Source organism: Ovis canadensis, chromosome 6 (genome assembly GCF_042477335.2).
Source record: "Ovis canadensis isolate MfBH-ARS-UI-01 breed Bighorn chromosome 6, ARS-UI_OviCan_v2, whole genome shotgun sequence".
In the NCBI taxonomy this organism is placed as follows: domain Eukaryota; kingdom Metazoa; phylum Chordata; class Mammalia; order Artiodactyla; family Bovidae; genus Ovis; species Ovis canadensis.
This window is the reverse complement of record NC_091250.1, coordinates 60596504-60617913: the sequence shown is the minus strand read 5'-3', so window position 1 is coordinate 60617913 and position 21410 is coordinate 60596504. Positions and strand designations below refer to the sequence as shown.

At 40.8% G+C, this 21410-nt stretch overlaps 1 protein-coding gene across 16 annotated transcripts in view; it reads right to left on the bottom strand.

Moving 5' to 3' along the window:
* Positions 1–21410, bottom strand: part of SOD3 (superoxide dismutase 3) — a 91839-nt gene that overhangs the window by 25032 nt on the left and 45397 nt on the right. For 13 of the 16 annotated variants that reach the window (XR_011257548.1, XR_011257550.1, XR_011257549.1 and 10 more), the window contains one exon: positions 4506–4578. The exons of the other annotated variants lie outside the window; for them this stretch is intronic. The gene's annotated coding sequence lies outside the window, so the exon portion shown is untranslated. The remainder of the gene's footprint in view (positions 1–4505; positions 4579–21410) is intronic. 16 annotated transcript variants of the gene reach the window in all.

Sequence of the window (21410 nt, the reverse complement as noted above, 5' to 3'; positions counted from 1 at the left end):
AAACATAGCCTAATAAACCGGAGAAGGCAATGGCACCCCACTCCAGTACTCTTGCCTGGAAAATCCTATGGACGGAGGAGCCTGGTAGGCGGCAGTCCATGGGGTCGCTAAGAGTCAGGCACGACTGAGCGACTTCACTTTCGCTTTCACTTTCATCCATTGGAGAAGGAAATGGCAACCCACTCCAGTGTTCTTGTCTGGAGAATCCCAGAGACAGTGGGCCCCTGTCTATGGGGTCGCACAGAGTCGGACACGACTGAAGGGACTTAGCAGCAGCAGCAGCGGCAGCCTAATAAACAATACACTCTATTTTTCTATTCCTACAACATGTATTAAAACCAGAAACTCTTAACAGCATTTGTTTTGGGGGTGCAGAACTGAGAATGAGGAAGGAGAGGAAGAAGCACCCTAATCACCATTTGGAGTTTTTTTCCTAAAATTATTTATGAGAAAGCATTATTTCATTAAAAAAATTTTTTTAATTAATTGTTTTTTAATAGACTAGCATGTTTTACCAGTCTATTACAAAATACCTTCTCTTTTTGCTTAAGTTGTTTGGGCTGCATTTTTTTGCACTTAAGACCAAACACTTTACAAAACACTTTCTCATATACTGTTCTATTTAATGCCTGCAATAATGTTGTGAGATAGGTGTTAATTTGCCTACTTTGTAGATAAGGAAATGAGGTTCAGAAAGAATATTCTTTCTGAATAATAGGTCAATTATACTTCAGTTTTTTTAAAGAAAAGAACAGGCCAAAAGTTTCAGTGTTACAACATGGCAAAGGCAAAATTTAAACCCAAGAGTCTCTGATTGCTGATCTTGGTCCCTTTATCATTATGTTTTATTACCTCCAAAAGTCTGAAGGGGGAATGAAAGAAAAGTTCAAAACAACAAATGACTCTGTACTTCACAGTTATCTCTGTAGTTAGTTACTGCCTTGCAAACAAGACACCTAACCCTTGACCTCTGTCCTTTCTCCTTGTGCTAATGTATAATACAATGGAAAATCAAGCAAGCATTGTCAATCAGCCATTATTAGGAGATGCATTCAAATGTACTCCTGTCTGAATAGAAGAGATCTCTGCTGGAGAACTTGTGCTTCTTTTATGCAGGAATATCAGTTGTACATAACTTCCTTCTCATTGTGTTCAGAAAATTGATAGAATTAAATTCTACCAGGAAATAAAGTGGTTACTGTGAGGAGAAAGTTTCTGAACACAACAGTTGGGATTTCAGGTTGCCTCCCTAAAAGGCCAGAGTCTGTGTGGTAACAGTTTACCCAACCAGAGTACTTCAGATACACCTGAGACAGCTTAAAGTGTGTCTTGCCTGCCTGGGTTCTCCCAGAAGCCCCTGGGAAGTAAGAGTGGAATCAGGGGCCTGTGTAGTTCAACCTTGCATCCTGTCATTTTGTCCAAACCCAACAGGATAATATGGGGAAAAGGAGATGCTTGTTGGCAAAGTGGGCAGGGAGATTAAAAACATCACTCTTATTAACAGTCATAAAACAATACTATCTCACATGTGTTTAGTGCCTCTTCTGTGCCAGGCATGAGTTAAGTGGCTCACATGCACCTTTTCTTTGTAACAGCCCTGCTCTTCAGTGAAGAGACACTGCATTCCGTGTCTGTGCTATGTTCTGGGAAATTTCCTTTTCACTGTGAATGTGTAACCCTTCCGTTGAAATGTACATGAATCAGAAGGGAATGGAAACCAGTGAGAACCAGGAACTTCTCAGCAAGTTACACTTGGCTGGCCATGTGAGGAGAAGACCAACTGTAGCACATGAAAAGCAATGTCTTTCTGATCAGAAGGTGAGTATGTGCAAAGTATTCTCTCAGGAAAACATCAAAGTAAAATCCCTCCAAGCTAAGTCCTTCACGGGGTCTGACCTTGCCTCTAGTTCCACTTCCTGCCCATACCTGTGAGAGAACACTTAGGTCATTCCTGTTTTGCCACATAAAAACAAAATAGCAGTATGAATATTTAAAAGTATATCCAACAAAGCATTCGTTTCCTCAAATAATTGCACAGTACACTCCACTTGAGAAAAGAGTATTTTTCAGCTTATTTTCTAGTTGTATTTATTTTAAAATATTTGTTAACCCAAGGGCCATATGGACCCCTCTGCTTGCTGCCTCCCACTATAGAAGCTGAAAAGCCAGGCACTTACTTTCCTAGAATCCCTTGCAGCTGGTGGTGGTCATGAGACCCAGTTATAGCCAACTGGACATAATCTGATGTGGCTTTGGGCAAAGTTCTCACTTTCATTATTAAAAAGACAGAAATGATTGGTGCTGCCTCTTTATCTGTCCTATTGTCTTAAACATGGGTTTGATGCCTAGTAATGTGGCAGCTCCTTTGGGGCTATAAGTTCGTGAGAATGAGAACAAAAGCCAACATGCACAGGATGAAGGAGAAAAAAAATGGAAAGAACCTAGGTCCTCAAAAGCTTCATTAAAAACTAAATTAAATTAAAAGCTAAAGAGGGAAAAGTGTCTCACTGAGCACCTTAACTAACACCAGCACAGTTGTAGTTTTCTGATAATAGGAGGAAATTACCTCCACGTTTTTCACTGTCAGTGGGTTTCTGTTATTAATACTTACAGCCAAATTCATGCCTGACTGATAAAATTATGTACCAGACTCTGCTCTGGACATCATGACTGTGAAAATGTATAAATCCTAACCTTAGTTCAGGCGGCTCATAATCTATTTGAACAGACCTATATAGGAAGGACCACAGATTCTCCCCAGTGTTATTTTCATAATTTACAAATAACAAAACTGAGACCCACAGTGGTTAATTGCCTTGTTCAGCGTCACACCTAATAGGTGCAGAGGAAGGACTTGAGCCCAGATCACTGAGCCTTCAGACTGGTGCCTGTCTATCTCACTGGTTCTGATGCTTCCTAGACTCTCTCTTTCCCTTTCCCCTTCTGACTGCCCCCTGCAATACACATAAACCCTGCAACCTCACCAGGAAGAAGAAAACCTCTCCCCATTCAGATGGCCACCCTGGCCCAATTCCTTTTGTCCACACCTTCAGAATGACCAAACTAACTACAACAAGAAAAAGATGGGCAGGAAACCCCCAGGGAGCTTGTGCAAAATGCACAAACCCTGCAACATGTAGAGACTGGCCTCTAGAGACGGAAGTGACATTACATTCTCTGCTCCTAGGGTTATAGAAAATCAAAGCGGGAAGAAACTGTACAGAAGAGGTCCTCTGACTCAGCCTCTATTTTAGAAAAGGATTTAGGCAGTCTAAATGCTGACGGAATTCAGAAAGCCTCAGATTTGAAGCCCAAGGAGGGAAATAGATAAGCAGCCATGTGTCTCACTTAGAAAATAAATCCAGTAGGGTTCTGGCCCTTCTTTAGTGATGGTCTCAATGGATTGAGTAGTGACTTTCATCACAGCCTCCAAACCACCATGACCTAGCAATATCACCCAGAGGTGAGTCCAGAAGGGCAGCAGTATCTGAAAGCTTAGATAGTCCTGCGCTATGGCCCTAGTAGTATATTTTTAATTTCATTTCACAGAATTTTGGAGCAATTTTACAAAGCAATCAACCTCCTCGCAGTTCTTCTGAGCTCAGACACAGCTGTTCAGGATCCATCTTGCCATTCCTGGAGAGAATGGGAGTAGGTTTTAGCAGGGACATAATAGGAGCTACTGGCAGACCCAGATGGGGACCAGGACATGGAACTTTCTCCAGCTTTTGTCCATCTTAGCATAAGAAGCTTGTCACATTGGTCTTTCTCCACAAAATTTTTACTTCAGAAACTAGGGGGTATCTCTTATCAGCTGCTGCATGCTAAATAATGTCCAACTCTTTGCGACCCGATGGATTGTAGCCCACCAGGCTCCCCATCCATGGGATTCTCTAGGCAAGAATGCTAGAGTGGGATGCCATTTCCTTCTCAGGGGATCTTCCTGACCCAGGGATCTGACCCACATCTCCTGTGTCTCCCGCATTCCAGGTAGAGTCTTTAGAATTTTTGCCACTGAGCCACCGGGTTAATTTCCCTTAAAATCCAAGGCAGAAGATTTGGGATCTAACCATTGGTTCAACTACTTTATTTGACTTATGGAAATGTGTTTTGATCATCAGAGCATTTTCCTGGTTGGGCATTATTGATTAGAATAAAGTTATCTTCTCATTTGGGAACATATGTTTGTTACATACACACTAACTTAGACTTGAAATTGCTTTTAAAATACATTACAAGGAGTGAACAGGCATTTGTAAAAGTAAATGCCTATGCCTAGGATGAAACCATTCTCTCTGTTTTGCATTCTGACTTTCAAAGTTCTATCAACTCAAACAGAACTTGAGTGTTTATTACAACAGACACTGAAAACTCAGACACCTATGGGGGCCAGACAGGTCACATCATGACTAAAGTGGGCCAGCTATGTGTTGTCTCCTTTTTGTCATCAAACACATAGCCTTTCTATATATATTGTATCTTCATATTCTAGAGGAGATATTTACCTGAAGAAAAATTTCTTTTCTGTGAGAAAAACAGCAACAGCCCATTGAAAAATGGCAACTCAGCCCCCAGTGCCTGGAAAACAATAGAGAAGAGTGGAGATTGGAGAGAAATTCTGAATAGATATGGGGCAACAGCTGCACAACCAGATGTTGCCAAATGGGAATGCTGCCTATTATTGCCATGCCTTCTATTTTCAAGAGAGACCAGAGATTCACATTTCTACACGATAGTTCTCATTTTTCAAATGATGGTTCAATAGTGTTATTTGCTGCCTGTAAAGGCTACATATCAAATATACAGATAAATTGACAGTAAAAGGATAAAAGAAGATTTACCATGCAAAAAGCCTAAGACAAGCAAGATTATATTAATATCAGACAAAGTAGATGTTGAGATAAATATGATTGGTATAGATGATTGCAATTGGGCATTTCATGGTAATGAAAGCACATTTGTCAGGGAGACAATAATCCTTAAATGTTTAGCCCAATAACAAAACATTAGAATACATTGACAAAAACTTGGCTAAAGAGATAAATAAGTGCATAATCATAATTGGACATTTTTTAACATATTCTCTTTTTAGTTGATAGAAGAAATAGACAAAAAACACTTGGCATATAGGTTATCTGAACAACACTATCAACCAACATGACTAAAATCATTTCCCAACAATTGCAGAATAAATGTTCTTTTCAAGTTTACATGAAATATTCACCAAGGTAGACTATATCCTAGTCTATCCTGGTTTCATTATATTTTTAAAAGTTAAAACTTTATGGATTATGTTAATATGTTATCTGATTACATGAAAGAAAAGTAGATATCAATAACAATGAGATATCTAGAAAATTCCCAAATACATGAAAATTAAATAAGGCACACTAAATAATCCGTGAGTCAAAGAAGAAACCGTAAGGGAAATTAGAACATATTTCTAAGTGAATCATAATGAAAACAACAGATCAAAATTTGTGGAATGTAGCCAAAGCAGTTATTAGAGGAAAATATATAACTTTAAATGCCTATGTAGGAAAAATAGGGAGGTTTAAGTGTTAAGAAGCTAGGAAAATCACAACAATGTAAGCAGAAGGAAAGAAATAATAAAAAACATAAATCAATGAAATTGAGAACAGATAACTTTAGAGAAAGTTTAAAAAGCCAAAAGAAGGTACTTTGGAAAGATTAATAAAATTGATAAAGTTCTAGTAAAATGAATTAAAAAAGAGAGAGTAATCCAAATTACCAGTATAAGAAATAGAAGAGGGCATATCACATCATATCCTATGGGTATCAAAAAGATAATTAAATATTCTGAGTAAATTTGTTTATAAATTCAATAATTGAGATAAATTGGAAAAATTCTTGAAAATTTTAACTTACCAAAATTGATACAAGAAAAATAATTTAAATGGCACTGTACATTAAAAATATATTTTTTTGTAGCTCAAAAATCTTTTCCTCAGAGAAAAGCATAGGCCCACATGGGTTCATCGGTGAATTCTACCAAACAGTTATCAAATATTTAAGAAAGAAGTAATATCACACTTTCACATACTCTTTCAGAAAATAGAGGAGAAAATTCTTCTCAATTTATTTTACAACACTAGCATAAACCTGAAACCAAAATCCTGACAGGCTAATGTCGTTCGTTAACACAGAAAACAATTCCTCAACAAAATATTAGCAAAACAAATCTGGAAAATATGTCATACGGAAAGTATATCATGACCAAGTAGAATTTATCTCAGAAATACAAGATTGATTTAACACTTGAAAATTTGCCTATGCAATTTACCACATTAACAGAATAAAGGAGAAAAATCATATGATTATCTCAATAAGAGAAGAAAAAGTACTTGACAAAAGCCAATCCCCATTCATGATCAGAACTCCTTGATTAGAGGGAAATAGAGGGGAACCTCCTTGATTTCATCAAAGACAGCTATGAAAAGCCTACAGATAACAGCATGGGTAATGGAGAAATTTTGACTGCTTTCCACCTAAGATTGGAACTGTTCTTCCTACCTGCTGTACTGGAAGTCCTTGCCAGTGCAGTAAGACAAGAAAAGAAAGGATGGCTATTGAGGAGGAAGAAAGTAAACATTATACAAACATTGTGGTTGTTTACAGAGAAAATTCCAAGGACTATTTTGAAAACTACTATAAATAGTAAAAGAATTTAACAAGGTTAAAAAGGTCATATGTCATGATCAAGTGGGATTTATCCCAGGAATGCAAGGCTTCTTCAGTATAGACAAATCAACCAATGTGATACACAATGTTAACAAATAATTAAAGAAGGAAAACCATATGATTATCTTGATAGATTCATGAAAGCTCTTGACAAAATCCAGAATGAATGGACCTAGAGACTGTCATACAGAGTGAAGTAAGTCCGAAAGAGAAAAACAAATACTGTGTATTAACACACAGGGAGCAGGGAACTCTACTCAGTGCTCTCTGGTGACCCAGATGGGAAGGAAATCCACAAAATGGGATATATGTAGAGCTGATTAGCTTTGCTGTACAGCAGAAACTAACACAACATTGAAAGCAATTATACTCCAATAAAAATTAAAAGAATTTAGCAAGGTCACATAATACAAAGTCAGTAAATAAAAATCAATTGGATTTTTGTATACTGACAAAAAACAACTGAGAATGAAATAAATACTATTTATAAGAACATCAAAGAGAATAAAATATTCAGTAATACATTTAGAAAAAGATTTTAATACTCCAATCCTTAAAATGTACAAAAATACAAAATGTTTCTGAGAGATATTAAAGTAGATCTGAATATAGTTATTTCATATTCATGGATTATAAAATAAGTATTGTTAAGATGTCAGTTTTCTCAGATTCAATGCAGTTCTAGTCATAAGCCCAGCAGACTTTTACAGAAATTGAAGAGATGATTCTACAATGTATGTAAAAAAGCAAAGGATCTAGAATAGCTGAAATAATTCTGCAGGAAAAAAGTTAGAGGACTGATACTACCTGACTTCAAGACCCATTAGAAAACTCTATCAATCAAGTGTAGGAGATAAATTTTTATGACCTTCAAGTAGGTAGAGTTTGCTTAGTAGAACAAAAAAAGCATAAATTATAAAAGAAAATGGACAAATTGCATTTCATCTCAATTAAAAATGTTTTTGTTCTTCAAAAGTCACCTTTATAAAACTGAAAAGGGAAACCACAGACCAGGATATATTACTAATACACTTGTCTGTCACAGGACTTGTATCCAGAATGTATAGACAGTGTCTACAATGAAATAATAAGAAAGATAACCCAATTTTTAAAATGGGATCAAATAATTTAATCAATGCTTCAGTACAAATGACCAATAAGCATCTTCATTGGTCATCAAGAAAATGCAAAACAAAACCACAACTGAATATCACTGTACATCAATATGCTTGCTAAAAAGAAAAACACTGATGATGTAAATGTTGGTGAGAATGTGGAATAGCTAGAACTCCTACATTATTGGTGAGTGTGTAAAATGGTGAACCACTTTGGAAAAGTTTTCAGAAGTCTCACACAAGGTTAAACACACACTTAACATGGGGTGGCAGAGGATGAGATGGTTAGATAGCATCACCAACTCAATGGACATGCTACTGCTGCTGCTATGAGTTTGAGCAAGCTCCGGGAGATAGGGAAAGACAGGGAAGGCTGGCATGCTGCAGTCTATGGGGTCACAGAGTCGGAAATGACTTAGCGACTGAACAACAGCAAATAACATGTGATCCAATCATTTCATTCCTAGATATTTACTCAAGACAAATGAGAATGCATATCCACACAAAGCCTTATCTAAGAATATGCACAAGAGCTTTATACATAAGTGTTCCACTGGGAACATCACAAATGTCCACCAGCAGGTCAATAGATCATCTGTGTTATATTTCCATAATTGGACACTATGCAGAAATAAGGAATAAGCTGCTAGTACATACAGCAACGTAGAGTGATGTCCACAATGTAACCCTGAGTGAAAGAAGCCAGACACAAAATAGTACATATTGTGTGATTCTATTCAAATGAAGTTCCAGAACAGGTTCACTAATCTATTGTCCTAGGAATTAGAACAAGGGCTTCCTAGGATGGGGGTTAAGGGGTGCTGGATATGGATGTGTTTCAGAATTAGCTACAAAAAGACATGAGAAATCTTTCTGGGGTGATGAAAGTGGGGTAATGGAGATGTTCTATATTGAATATGAGATGCTTAAATGAGAGTTTGTCAAAGATCCTACATTTTATTGCTTGTAAATTGTACTTCAGTAAATTTGAAAAGCAAAGACATGTGTAAACATTAGCAGAATAATCAAGTTGGCAGCTGTTGGGCTGAACCTCACTGGTGTGAAAATAACCTCAAGTTCAAATTCTTCCCAGACAAAGTCATCTAAATGGAATTTTGGATTTTATGTTGTTGGTCCTTAAAGTTCGGTCTCACAGTCTGAGATCAAGCCTGTAATGAGTAACAGTTCTAGATAAGAAAGAGGAGGCTTTTCTATCCATTGCTGAATGTTTGTCTTATTGAGGAGCTAATCAGTTCTGAAGCCTTCTGCCAAGTCTCTGATGGAGACCTCAGGAGCGGTGAGTGCTGCGCCTGGCTTGGGTTAGCTGAACTGGGCACCACTTGACAGCCCTTATCCACTCCAAGCTCAAGGTCCTCATGAGTGAAAACAGGACAGTAATTGTGTAAGGATGAAATGAGGTACGTGTATAAAGGTAATCAGCAAAGTGCTTGGCACATAGTAACCACCACACTCTGTCATTCTGTTACTTCTTGTTGTTGGTTTTTTGTGTTTTTTGAGAATTGCTCATTTTTATAAACTGAGCTAGGGAATGCACAGAGTTGTCAGGATGGGGATGGGAAGACTTGTAAATACAAAATAAATGTCTTTATCTCACCATGGGTAACTGATCCTCCTTTTTAGGAGTCAAGATACTGGTACCTGTCACTATATTAGCTACATCTCCTTCAAGCCAAGTTCAGCAAACAGGAGTTCATGGGTTCACAGAACTGAACAATCCAGTGTCTTATATTCCAGTAACCCTGCAACCCCTAATAATTCCAACAGGAGTCCCAAGTTAAGGCTAGGGGGCTTGTTTGGGTCCCACATATGAACCAGCTGCAGTGTGGATAAGAATGGAATGCACTACTGTGATAAGCCCACCAATAGCCAGGAGCCAGGGTCAGCACAACCAACCCACAAAGGAAGAGAGAGAGAGACATAATTCCCCAAAGGAAAACACGGGTGCCTCTCTGTTTTGCCAAAATTCTGTATATCTCGCAAGTGGTTCCTGGCACTAGGAATTGCTCTCCACAACACATGCCACAGTGAGTACTGAGGTAGATTACCCACAAGAAGATTAGTGTTCTGAGGAGAAAGGAACTCCTGGGAAGCTGTCTGCACATCACAGGGCCTTTCACTCATTTTCACATCTATTCCCAGTGAGGTGCCACTTCTTAAAATTCCTAAGAACATTAGCTCCACGATGGGAAAAAAAAAAAAAAGACTATTTCTAACAAGCATCTGTGACTTTGTCTTGTTATTAAATAGATTGTGGAAACTCTTTCCTTCCATGTAAACAGAGTTTGGGTTTATTAGGTACCACCAGTGAAGGTGGCTTAGTTTGGAGGAAGACAAGGAAGGAATTGTTAATTTTTTCAAATATTCCAATCTTATAAGAGGGCTATTTGGTCCCTTGGGATACTTTACTTCCTGTTATGAGACCAGTCAAATGGGATGAATGAATCAGACCATTCAGTTGGAAGCCATAAATATTAGCTGAATGGACAAAAAAACAAGTCCTCTGTATTTCAAGCGGCAGCAGAACATGTTCAGATCAATGCTGGCTCTAGGCTGGTGGAACTGCCGTCATTCGTCCTTTGGGGCTTTCCACATTTTACAGAGAACTTCTATGGACTGCGTCTCATGGACATGACTATCAACCCCTGCTTTTCCTTGCTGATAGGCATACATTTTGTTCAAGTATCCAACTCTACCCAAGAGGATTAAGATCACCAAGAAAATTCCTGCTTCATCTACTTCAGCCAGCACATGGGGCTCCCCAAGGACAGTCAAGCAAAGGGATGGAATAATTTGGATCCCTGAGCTGCGACGGTTCTGCACCTGAGTCTTCTTTATCTCTGGACTTCCCACTCTGTGATTTATTATATACGTTAGTACGAGTCAGGGGTTTCTTTATTTGTAGCCTATACTAATACGATGTACCATCCCCAGTAAGAAATTCACCTTTATTTAGGCAATGCTCAATTAAGAAGGCTTTTCCCCTTACCTACCTGGGCACTAGAACCTAGGCTGCAGTTTTCAATTGAAAAAGTAACTGCCAGGAGTGCTTTTGGCTACAAATATGATAGAAGGTTACTTAAACACTTGGATGTTTGTCTCATGGAACAAAATGTTCACTGTGGCTGGGTGCTCAGGAAATTCACATCTTTCCTTTTCCTCATCAGCAGTGTGTAGACTTCTGACCTCATGCTGTTGCCTCCGTCCTGCAAACTGGCTTTTAAACCTCCAGATGTCCATCTCATTCAGAAGGAGGGGGCAGTGGCAGCACTGTTTCCCTGATGCCTTCAATTTATTTCTCATGGTGAGAAATGTATCACAGGGCATCTCTAGATTCATGGGACTCTGACAGAGCAAGTGTGCTTAGCCTAAAATACTGCTACCCTAGCAAAATTAAATTTGCCTTATTAAGAAGGAAGAGAATGTTTATTAGGTAGGCGGCTTGCAATGACTGCAACATTGTTCAGATATTTATCTTTAGTTCTTTAAGGAACTAAAGAAGTTCTTTAATTTGAGACTTTTACAAAGACAGCAAGAAGATTAGATGAGATGAACCAAGCTCATCCCGTGGCATTCAGTTCAGTTCAGTCCAGTTCAGTCGCTCAGTCGTGTCCGACTCTTTGCGACCCCATGAATCGCAGCACGCCGGGCCTCCCTGTCCATCATCAACTCCCCGTGGCATTAACTACTTACAATTAACTTAAGCATGAATAAAGAGGACCCAGGCTAGAAATAACCACAAAGTCTTGTATATTTCTTATCTAAAGAGAATGATGTGAACCTTAACCAGATGCAGCTAAAAGAAATATTGCACCCTGATCTTCCTTATCCTCGTACGGCACCATTCACAGACCTCTGGGTCTCACAATGTTAAATGCTTGTTTCCCTTGAGCAGAGCTGGCAATGATCCATCTATCTATCCACCCATTGTCTCTTTATCCTTCCATCATCCACCCATTTACTTATTCAATATAAGCTTTCTAAAGTACACAGTCTTGTCAACAATACTTCTAAACCCTTACCTTTGCTAGTGATGAGGCTACTGCACAGGTCTGTGTAAATGTTCCTTCAATATGCTCACAAAATTCTTTGTTTTGCTATCAGACCTGTATGGCTGCTTCCTGCCTCTCTGCCTGTCTCTGGAGCAAGCTTCAATCTTCACTAGGGGGTAGGAGCAGTTTTGTTGTCTGCCCTGACTTTCGAGAGGAAGAGAAGAGCTTTCAAGTTGAGGATTACATGAAAAATCCCCTTGGAGACCTATCACTGACTCTTAAACTTAGGGAGATGTCCGGGGCAGCAAAATTAAGCAATGACTCTCGCCCTTCTCCCCAGTCAGCACTACCACCCCTTAAGCTCAGGGTTTTGCTGTTTAATCCCACGGGGGTTGTGGTGTTCCTATTTTCACGCAGAGAGAAAATAAGAGCAAGAAAAGTTAAGGAACAACTTAGCATTCCTCTCTTAGGTAAGGCAAAGAAATCTGCTGTCTCATCTCCAAAAATCCCAGGAAATATTATTTTGCCAAGAAATGGAGGGAGACCTGCTCCCATGAGCACATGTGAATACACGTAGGTGACTTTCCCAAACATGTTAGAAGATACCTTGGAAATGCCCCGAGACATGGTGAACAGGGGCATCATCAGGGGAGGGGCAGAGTGGGAATTACCTGGTAGTCCAGTGGTTAAAGACTCCATGTTTTCACTGCTGAGGGCTCAGGTTCAATCCCTGGTCAGGAAGCCAAGATCCCACAAGATGGGAAGTGCCCAAGAAAAAAAAAAGAATCTTAAAAAGAGGGGCAGAGGGAGCAGTGTTCTCAGAGCTACTGGAATGCCGCCTCCTGGGCTCAGAGTCCTTAACATTCCCACCAAATAAAATAACCATACTTTCAGATTTTAAAAAGGGGAGGGCAGAGAGGAGGTCTTTGGGTTATTTACTGTCCTGCAGCACATACTCCAACAACCACTTTTTCACGTTTCATGGGTTGTTTAGATAATGGGTTAGCTGGGGATTGGCTGACGGCGGTTCCTTTACTGGTCTCTGTTGGGTTCTTTCTTGCACTTTCTGTCAGTGGGCAACTGGGTTGCCACTGCGCTAGATATCTGAGTCTCAGGTGTTCCTCTGTGTGGTCATCCTTCATGTGATGACTCATCCTCCAAGTCCTGTCCATGTGGCCTTGTTTTATGATAAGGGTACTCAGGCTTCCTAGGTGATTTGGTGGTAAAATATCTGCCTGCCAATGCAGGAGACTTGGGTTCGAACCCTGGGTAGGGAAGATTCCCTGGAGAAGGAAATGACAACCCCCTCCAGTATTCATGCCTGGAAAATGCCATGGACAGAGGAGCCTCACAGGCTGCAGGCCAAGGGGTCACCAAGAGTCGGACACAAGTTAGTGACTAAACAACAACTCAGACATTATACTTGAGAGCTCAGGGCATGGCAAAAGGTTCAGGCCTTCTTAATGCCTGGGCTCAGATTCCTGCAACATCTTTCCTCCAAATTCCATTGGTCAAAGCAGTCATGGGCCAAACTAGATTAGGTGGAGGTAAATGTCTAATGTTTAGGAGTTTTAATGCTCAAACTGTCACTAGGAAAAGAAGGCATACTGAACAAAACTGATCAATTTTACAGCTTGACTTGTAGCCAGTACCAATGCCTCCTGGCAGATTCATTTAGGAGACAGTCCTGACTTAGGGGACCTGGGTTGTGAAATAGGGTTATGTAAGATTTTGGAGTCAGGCTCAGAGTCAGAGAGGCTCTTAATAATACACTCATTTCCACTCTGTGATTCCACATATGTCTTTAATAATCCTTTCCTCGGGATGAAGATAAGTCCTGCTTTAAAACATCTGAAGAAACTGCAGAGCAGTGGCCTCATTCTATGGCCAAGGCCGCCTTCAAGACCACCTGTCAGAGCACCCTATTTAAGCAAAATGTGTTGATTATTTTTAGCATAACTTAAGCCCCAGGAGACTAATGAGGTGTTAACAGTGTGTGTTAATTATGTGATTTTTGTTGTCTTCATTAAAGTTACAATTCTCAATCCGATTTGCCACCTGAAATCCCAGAGGAGCCACATTGCTCTTCTGACCCTGGCAGCTTTTTGTTTCCTGCACTTTGCACAATCACATAAACATATTTTGTTTTCCCTGCAGAGAATCAGATGAGCATGGCTCCCACACTCAGAAGACCTTGGCTACCCTCTTCTTAATTCTTACACATTTTTAATCTCCATTATGAGCAGTTGGATCTTACAATAAGGTCAAGGTGCAGAATGCTAGCGACATTAGCTCATTATTGACTGTTTAGAGCAGACTGTCCTTCAACTCAACAGAAAACTGCCAGAGAAGCTGAAAACCAGGAAGGAGAAGCACAAAAATCAGCTTTCAGTGCTTTTTGCAGTGTTTTAATTAACTGAGGAATTGTGTTGCATGCACACGACTCTGATTATTTTTAAACTTTTGCCATATATGCTATACCTCTGTCCCGAGTGACAATACATCCCATCCGGAAAAGCCTTTTCCCAGGAAGAGATAATCACCTATCCTAGACTCATCTGAAGCAGCAATCAGCATCCCTTTCATGACTTTGTCTGCATTGCTGATGTTCTAGAGGGACTTTATTTGGCAATGGTGTTAAGGACCTATTGCAAGTCCAGGAGGTAATGGATTCAGGATTTCAGCTGGAAATGTCTTAATGATGGCCTCATCAGGGTGAATGAAGTTGTAATGAAAATAGCAGGTGAATCTGACTGGCAAATAGGACATTATGAGTCTTCTTAGAAATTAGAATTGTCTAAAAATGGAATGGACCGTCACATGAGGTAGTGAGCTCCCCGTAAAAAAATCAGGGATATTGAAGTGAAGGTTCCATGTCAGAGAAAGGTTAGACTTGATACTCTTTGGGGTCTCTTCCAACTTTCATCTAGATTCCATGACTGTTCAACTGGAGCAATAGCTTTGACTTTGGAAATTTGCAAGTTGGGTTCCGTGATGAAATATGATAGAGTAGAAAGCCAGGCACTCCTGGATTCCAACCTCTGCCCTCTTACTAGGGCTGTGTTATTATGATCAAGTTACTCAAACTCTCTGTGCTGTCTAAAATGAGGGTTGAAATATATCACTTCTAAGGCTGTTTTAAGAGTCAGAAGCAATACATTTAAAATACAAGGCCCAAGGTAAGCACTCAGTAAATCATAGTTCTGGTTGCTCCTAGGAGTTTGATTCTTTACATGGTTCTTCATCCTCCACTTCAATGATACAGTCTTGATTTGTAAAATCAGGAGAAATGGAGGTCTCAGAAAGTCATGGGTAAAAGATCAAGCTTGTACAATTGAACAATGAAGGCAGAGCAGGTCTTCATGCTACATCAACAGGTAGAGAGAGGTCACATGCCTAACCCAAAGACAGATGACCATTCCCCCAATCTGCCTCACCCACTCTACCACCAGGGATCCCAGACATTCTGCTATGTCGTCTGTCCACAGGGCAGAGTCAGTCCGGATGCCAGTTGCCCTCTGGAAAGATGTTCCCACTGATGGTGAATTTAGCTCAACCAATGGAAGCCTCTAGAAAGCTAGCATTTGGAGAACTGGGCTAGAATCTGTATTTTTAGACTTTAAATTAATTGTGGTCTGCCACTAACTCATTGTTTACCTGTTTACCTGTGTATCTTGGGCTTTGTAGAGGGAACACATTCATCTGTTTAGATCTTTGTATCCCCCTTTGTCCACATGGTTCAAAATTTTAAAGTACAAAAATGGTATACGTGACACAAATTAATATATCTACAAAACAGAAACAGACTCACAGACATAGAGAACAGGCTTGTGGTTGCCAAGGGGAAGGCAGGTGTGGGAGGGAAGGCAGGTGTGGGAGGGAAGGACTGGGAGTTTGGGGTTAGCAGATGCAACTATCATATATAGGATGGATAAACAACTACATGCTACTGTACAGCACAGGGAACTATATTCGATATACTATAATAAGCCATAATAGAAAAAAATGTATGTATAACGGAGTCACTTTGCTATATAGCAGAAATTAACATAATATTAAATAAATCAACTGTAGTTCAGTAAAATTTTTTTTAAAAGGCATACAACAAAAAAGGCCTCCCTGGTGGCTCAGTGGTAAAGAATCTGCCTGCAATGCTGGAATCCCTGGGTCAATAGGATGCCCTGGAGCAGGAAATGACAACCCACTCCAGTATTCTTGCCTGGGAAATGCCATGGAGGGCCTTGGCAGGCTACAGTCCACGGGGTTGCAAAGAGTTGGACAAAATTTAGCCTCTAAACAACCTACCAGCACATACAACGAAAAGGCACCCTGATGCTTTGTTGCCCAGGTACCCAGTTCTCCTTTCCAGAGACAATACAGTTTATATGTATAGAATCCCAGAGGCATTATTTTAACTTGAGGTAAAATTCACATATGGCAATTTTATTTAAAGTGTACAATTCAGTGGTATTTGGTGTATTTACCATGTTGTGCAGTCATCACGTCTCTAAAACTTTTTCAGCACCCCAGAAAAACCAAAAGATAAAATTAACTGTTATGTTCAGTGCAGTTCAGTCGCTCAGTCGTGTCCGACTCTTTGCGACCCCATGAATCGCAGCACGCCAGGCCTCCCTGTCCATCACCAACTCCCGGAGTTCACTCAAACTCACGTCCATTGAGTCGGTGATGCCATCCAGCCATCTCATCCTCTGTCGTCCCCTTCTCCTCCTGCCCCCGATCCCTCCCAGCATCAGGGTCTGAAAAGAGTCAGCTTTTCGCATCAGGTGGCCAAAGTACTGGAGTTTCAGCTGAAGCTGAAACTCAGCTTCAGCATCAGCTCTTTCAATGAACACCCAGGACTGATCTCCTTTAGGATGGTCTGGTTGGATCTCCTTGCAGTTGTGTTATCACTACCCATTTCTCCCCCACTAGCCATCCTGCCGAAATGGCACCCCACTCCACTACTCTTGCCTGGAAAACCCCATGGGCAGAGGAGCCTGGTAGGCTGCAGTCCATGAAGTCGCTATGAGTCAGACATGACTGAGCGACTTCACTTTCACTTTTCACTTTCCTGCATTGGAGAAGGAAATGGCAACTCACTCCAGTGTTCTTGCCTGAAGAATCCCAGGGACAGAGGAGCCTGGTGGGCTGCTGTCTATGGAGTTGCACAGAGTCGGACACGACTGAAGCGACTTAGCAGCAGCAGCAGCCTCCCGCCTTGGTAACCACTAATCTGCTTTCCATCTTCATGAATTTGCCTATCCTAGATACTTCCTATAAAAGGGATCGTACAATGCATGACCTTTCCTGTCTAGCTTCTCTCACTTATAATGTTTTCAGAGTTCATCCAAGCTGTAGAGTGTATCACTACTTCGTTCTTATTTATGGCTGAATAACATTCTGTTGTATGTATATGCCACAATTTGTTTATTCATTTATCTGCTGATGAATGACCTTTGAGTTGTTTTCACCTACTGATTGTTATGAATAATGCTGCTATAGTCTTTTGTGTACAAGTTTCCATATGGATTTCTTTTGCATATATACCTAGGAGTAAGATTGCTGGGTCATACAGCAATAGAATAGAATTTAAATACTGAGAAATAGAAAGTTTTTAAACATGCGGTTTCCTCTGTTTTCACACAGTTGCCAGTATACTACACGTATTGTGTTGCATTTTGCTTTACTCACTTGACAATGGGCTCTATAGATCTTTTCCGTGGTATGCTGGTAAATAGTTAACAACCAGCTTTTGTGAGGTAGGGAGTGCCTTGATTGGTAGCATTTACAGATGTCCGTGGTGTAACTGTTACCATGGTCAATTTCAAGCTGTGTGAGGTCACTGAGGACAGAGTTAGGAAGAGAAGTTAATTATCTGCGCTTGTGAATTGGTCCAAGCCGCCTCCATCACACAGCTAGATCTTTCCATATCAGAGCATGAAGAGCTGCCTCATTCCCTTTCATGGCAGTGTAGCAGGTCATTTTAGGATGTACTATAATTTTTTAACCAGTCCCTTGTGGTAGACACTCAGGTTGTTTCTGGTCTTTTACTTCCACAATCCAGACTTTAATGGATAACCTTGTAGGTGTGTCATTTTGCTCACGTGGAAATATAGCAGAGGACATGGTTCCATGACTTCATACGAGGCACTATGGGAAGAAATTCTCAAAAGACAATTTATTACTTCACTGGACAGTTTTGGCTCTTAGGAAAAATTCTATGCAAAGAAATTGTCTGTTTTACCCCAGTTTCCTCATGAGTAAAATAGAGGCAAACTAGCCACTTGCCAATGTCAAAGAATTAATGTAAAACTTTAAAATGAAAAACATGTTTTTCTTCTGAAAGATCATAATTTGTGTTAACACAAAGCGACATGGTTTACACTTGGTGACCTCAGCACTGTCACAAGTAGGTGGGTGAGAAAAAAGTCCATTCCTGGGACATTGTGACCCTGTTCTGGAATCCATAAAGGTGAGACTCCCAGCAGAGGGATCCAATGAAATGATTAGAAATAGGATAGTTGTAGAGGTTCAATGCAGCTCTTCTTTAGATTATTTGACCAAGGAGCTGGAAGACAGTGTTTCTCAGCTATCTTGTTGCACTTCAGCCTCATCTGGGAAGCTTTTAAAATCCTGATGTCCAAGCCACAGCCTGGATGGATTAAATCATGCTCTGCAGTTAGAAACACAGGCACCTGTATTTTTTAAAGCTCCCCTTGGTGAGTCTACTGTTTAGCCAAGATTGAGAAGAGAATATGAGCAGGGAATCATATAACAGAAATAGGGAAACACATTGGTATTAGTCCAGGGGAAAGCCAATGGGATGTATATGTACAAAGAAAGAGATTTATTCTAAGAAATTGGCTCATGTGGTTATGGAGATAGAAAACCCAAACTCTGCAGAATGGGGCTGCAGGCTGGAGACCAGAGAAGAGAATGCTTCAGTTCAAGTCTAAAGGCCACTTGTTGCTGAATTCCCTCTTGTTTGGGGAGGTGAGTCTTCTGTTCTATTCATACCTTCAACTGATTGGATGAGGCCCATCCACAATATAAAGTGCCATCTGCTCTGTTCAAGGTCCACTAGTTTAAATGTTAATCTCATCCAAAAACCATTCAGAAGAATGTTTGAGCACATATCTGGGCACCATGGCCCAGCCAAGTTGATACACAAAGTTAACCATCACAATTTAACAGTTGTTTGGAAATATTCAAAAATTTCATCTTTAGGATATAGGGACAGGAATTCAGGGTTATTTAAAGGTATATTTCCCTGACTTGGTTACAAAGAGATGCCCTCTTTGTAATTCCTTAGCTTCATCCCTAGAGGAACCATTTACCCGTTACTTGTAAGCCCTATTCCCAGAACCCACAGATTTTATTAAAATTAAGAATTAGGAGAAGATAAGGTATTTTGTTCCATCATCTTAGAATTGGATGTTTTTATTAAAAGATTATCAACTTTTTTGCCAGCAGGAGTGAGTGTTGTAAATTGTGCACAGAGATTTACTAGAGTGAATGTAAAAAGGTTGATCTTAGGTCAGGAACATATTCCTTTAAGAAAATCTGATTCCTTCTGCTCTCTTGAAAGAACTCCAGCAGCAAAACCCAGAATTAAAAAGATTAGTGTTGAGAGTTCTGTTGGTCTCAGCAGGAAGGACTATGGGGTTTATTGGGAAAATCTAATTTTCCCTTCTCTCCTTGATAAAAGGGCTTCCGAGTCTTTCCATGTCACCAGCAATAGGCTTTGCTTCCTTCCGGAGTAACTCCCCATGATTGGGAGTTTAGAATCCAGATTTTCTAAGCAGCTGATCATCAGGTTGCCTGAATATCCCAAAGTGTTAGATTTCAAGTAGCCTTTGAATTGGGTTAGGAATCAAGGCTCTGTAGTGATCTTAGCTGTGTGCTTCCATCTGCCTTTGCACCTCACACTCTTGTTCACACTCCCATTTCAGAATCGGATATTCGGCGCAGTGAGGAGATCCAGGCCACGAGGAAAATGCAGGGGATCTAAGGACCACACTGAGCCTCTCACAGTGGCTATATGCGATGCTCTGATTCCCAGAGGTTGTGGGTTCTACCCTAAGCCATGTTCAACCTGTGGAGCTAGCTGCCTGAAAAAGCTGGGACTGCTGTGAGTCACCAGGAAACTGAGTCAGCCTCATTGATTTGGAGTAGGAGGGTGTGGGCTGAGCTTGTGGGGACCTTGAATGAGGATTTGTGGTCATGGAAATAGTTCCATTTCACCAGCTACGAATCAGCCAGCATTCATTCGGTCCAGAAGCAGAAGAGCTGAAGTTAAAAATAAGTCAACCTTTTCATTTTCGGCAAGGCTGAGCACACCCTGAAATGGGAATTGGGTATCATGTGGACCTGCCTCGCTCTAGAGACTCAGGAGGCAGGGGCAGGGGATGGGGAAGAAGGAGCTCTAACCCAAGATCTCACCTCCCTCCACAGCCTTCCTGACTGTGCTATGTTGGCAGTGGTGGACAGGGAAGCTATGTGGATCCATCTGTCTGGCAGGGAAGATGGCCTGAATTGAAGCAGCGTTGACCCCCTATCCTTTTCTCAGCTAAAGCTTGGGGGATCCAGAGCCTCAGTCTTCTCTCTCTGTACCTGGTCAGGAGACGGCATCACAGTAAGAGCACCTGTGCTGTGTGTAAGTTATGTGTATATCGGTACTCAGCTACTCCCGTTGTTAAAACACTGGAATATTTTCATGCTCCTTGGTAAAAGTATATTGACCCTAGCCCTCTGTTTGTCTCACTGCTACCGGCTACCCAGCACCTCCTCTGGGATTTTATGAATTGCCCCAGTACGCAGTAACTAAAGGGTTGATGTATTTCCCCAGTGGCTCAGCAGTAAAATAATGTGCCTGCAATTCAGGGGACATGCAGGAGACCTGGATTTGATCTCTGGATCGGGAAGATCCTCTGGATAAAAGAAAAGGCAACCACTCCAGCCACTCCAGTATTCTTGCCTGGGAAATCCCACGGACAGAGGAGCCTGGTGTGCCACAGTCCACGGGGTCGCAAAGACTCCAGCACAACTTAGTGAACAAACAACAACCACAGCAAAGGGTTGATTCCTTGTGCAGCGGTGGGACATCCAGAATATCGAATACCCTCTGTTCTCTTAAACAAACAAACAAAATCTCCAGTATCAAAATCCAGAATTCAAAAAGATTAGTGGTGAGGGTTCTTTCGGTCTCAACAGAAAGGAATCCATGGTTTGGGGTGGGCAGGGGGGGAATCATGAACAACCCAATTATCCTTTCTCTTCTTTATAAAAGGATTTTGGAATTTTTCCATGTCATTAGCTGTGAGATTTTCTTTCTTCCATAAATTACTGGAAGCTTCAGTGCCAACTACATCCTTTGGGATTAGTCCTAATTAATACAGTAGCGGTTAAGTATAGTGACCATCAACACTGGGTATATACGTAGGTATGGTCCACCTGAAGAAGGTGTTGGGCTGGTAACCCAAGGGACTGTATACACAGCCTTGCCTGGGGCTGCTGCTGCTGCTAAGTCGCTTCAGTCGTGTCCGACTCTGTGCAACCCCATAGACGGCAGCCCACCAGGCTC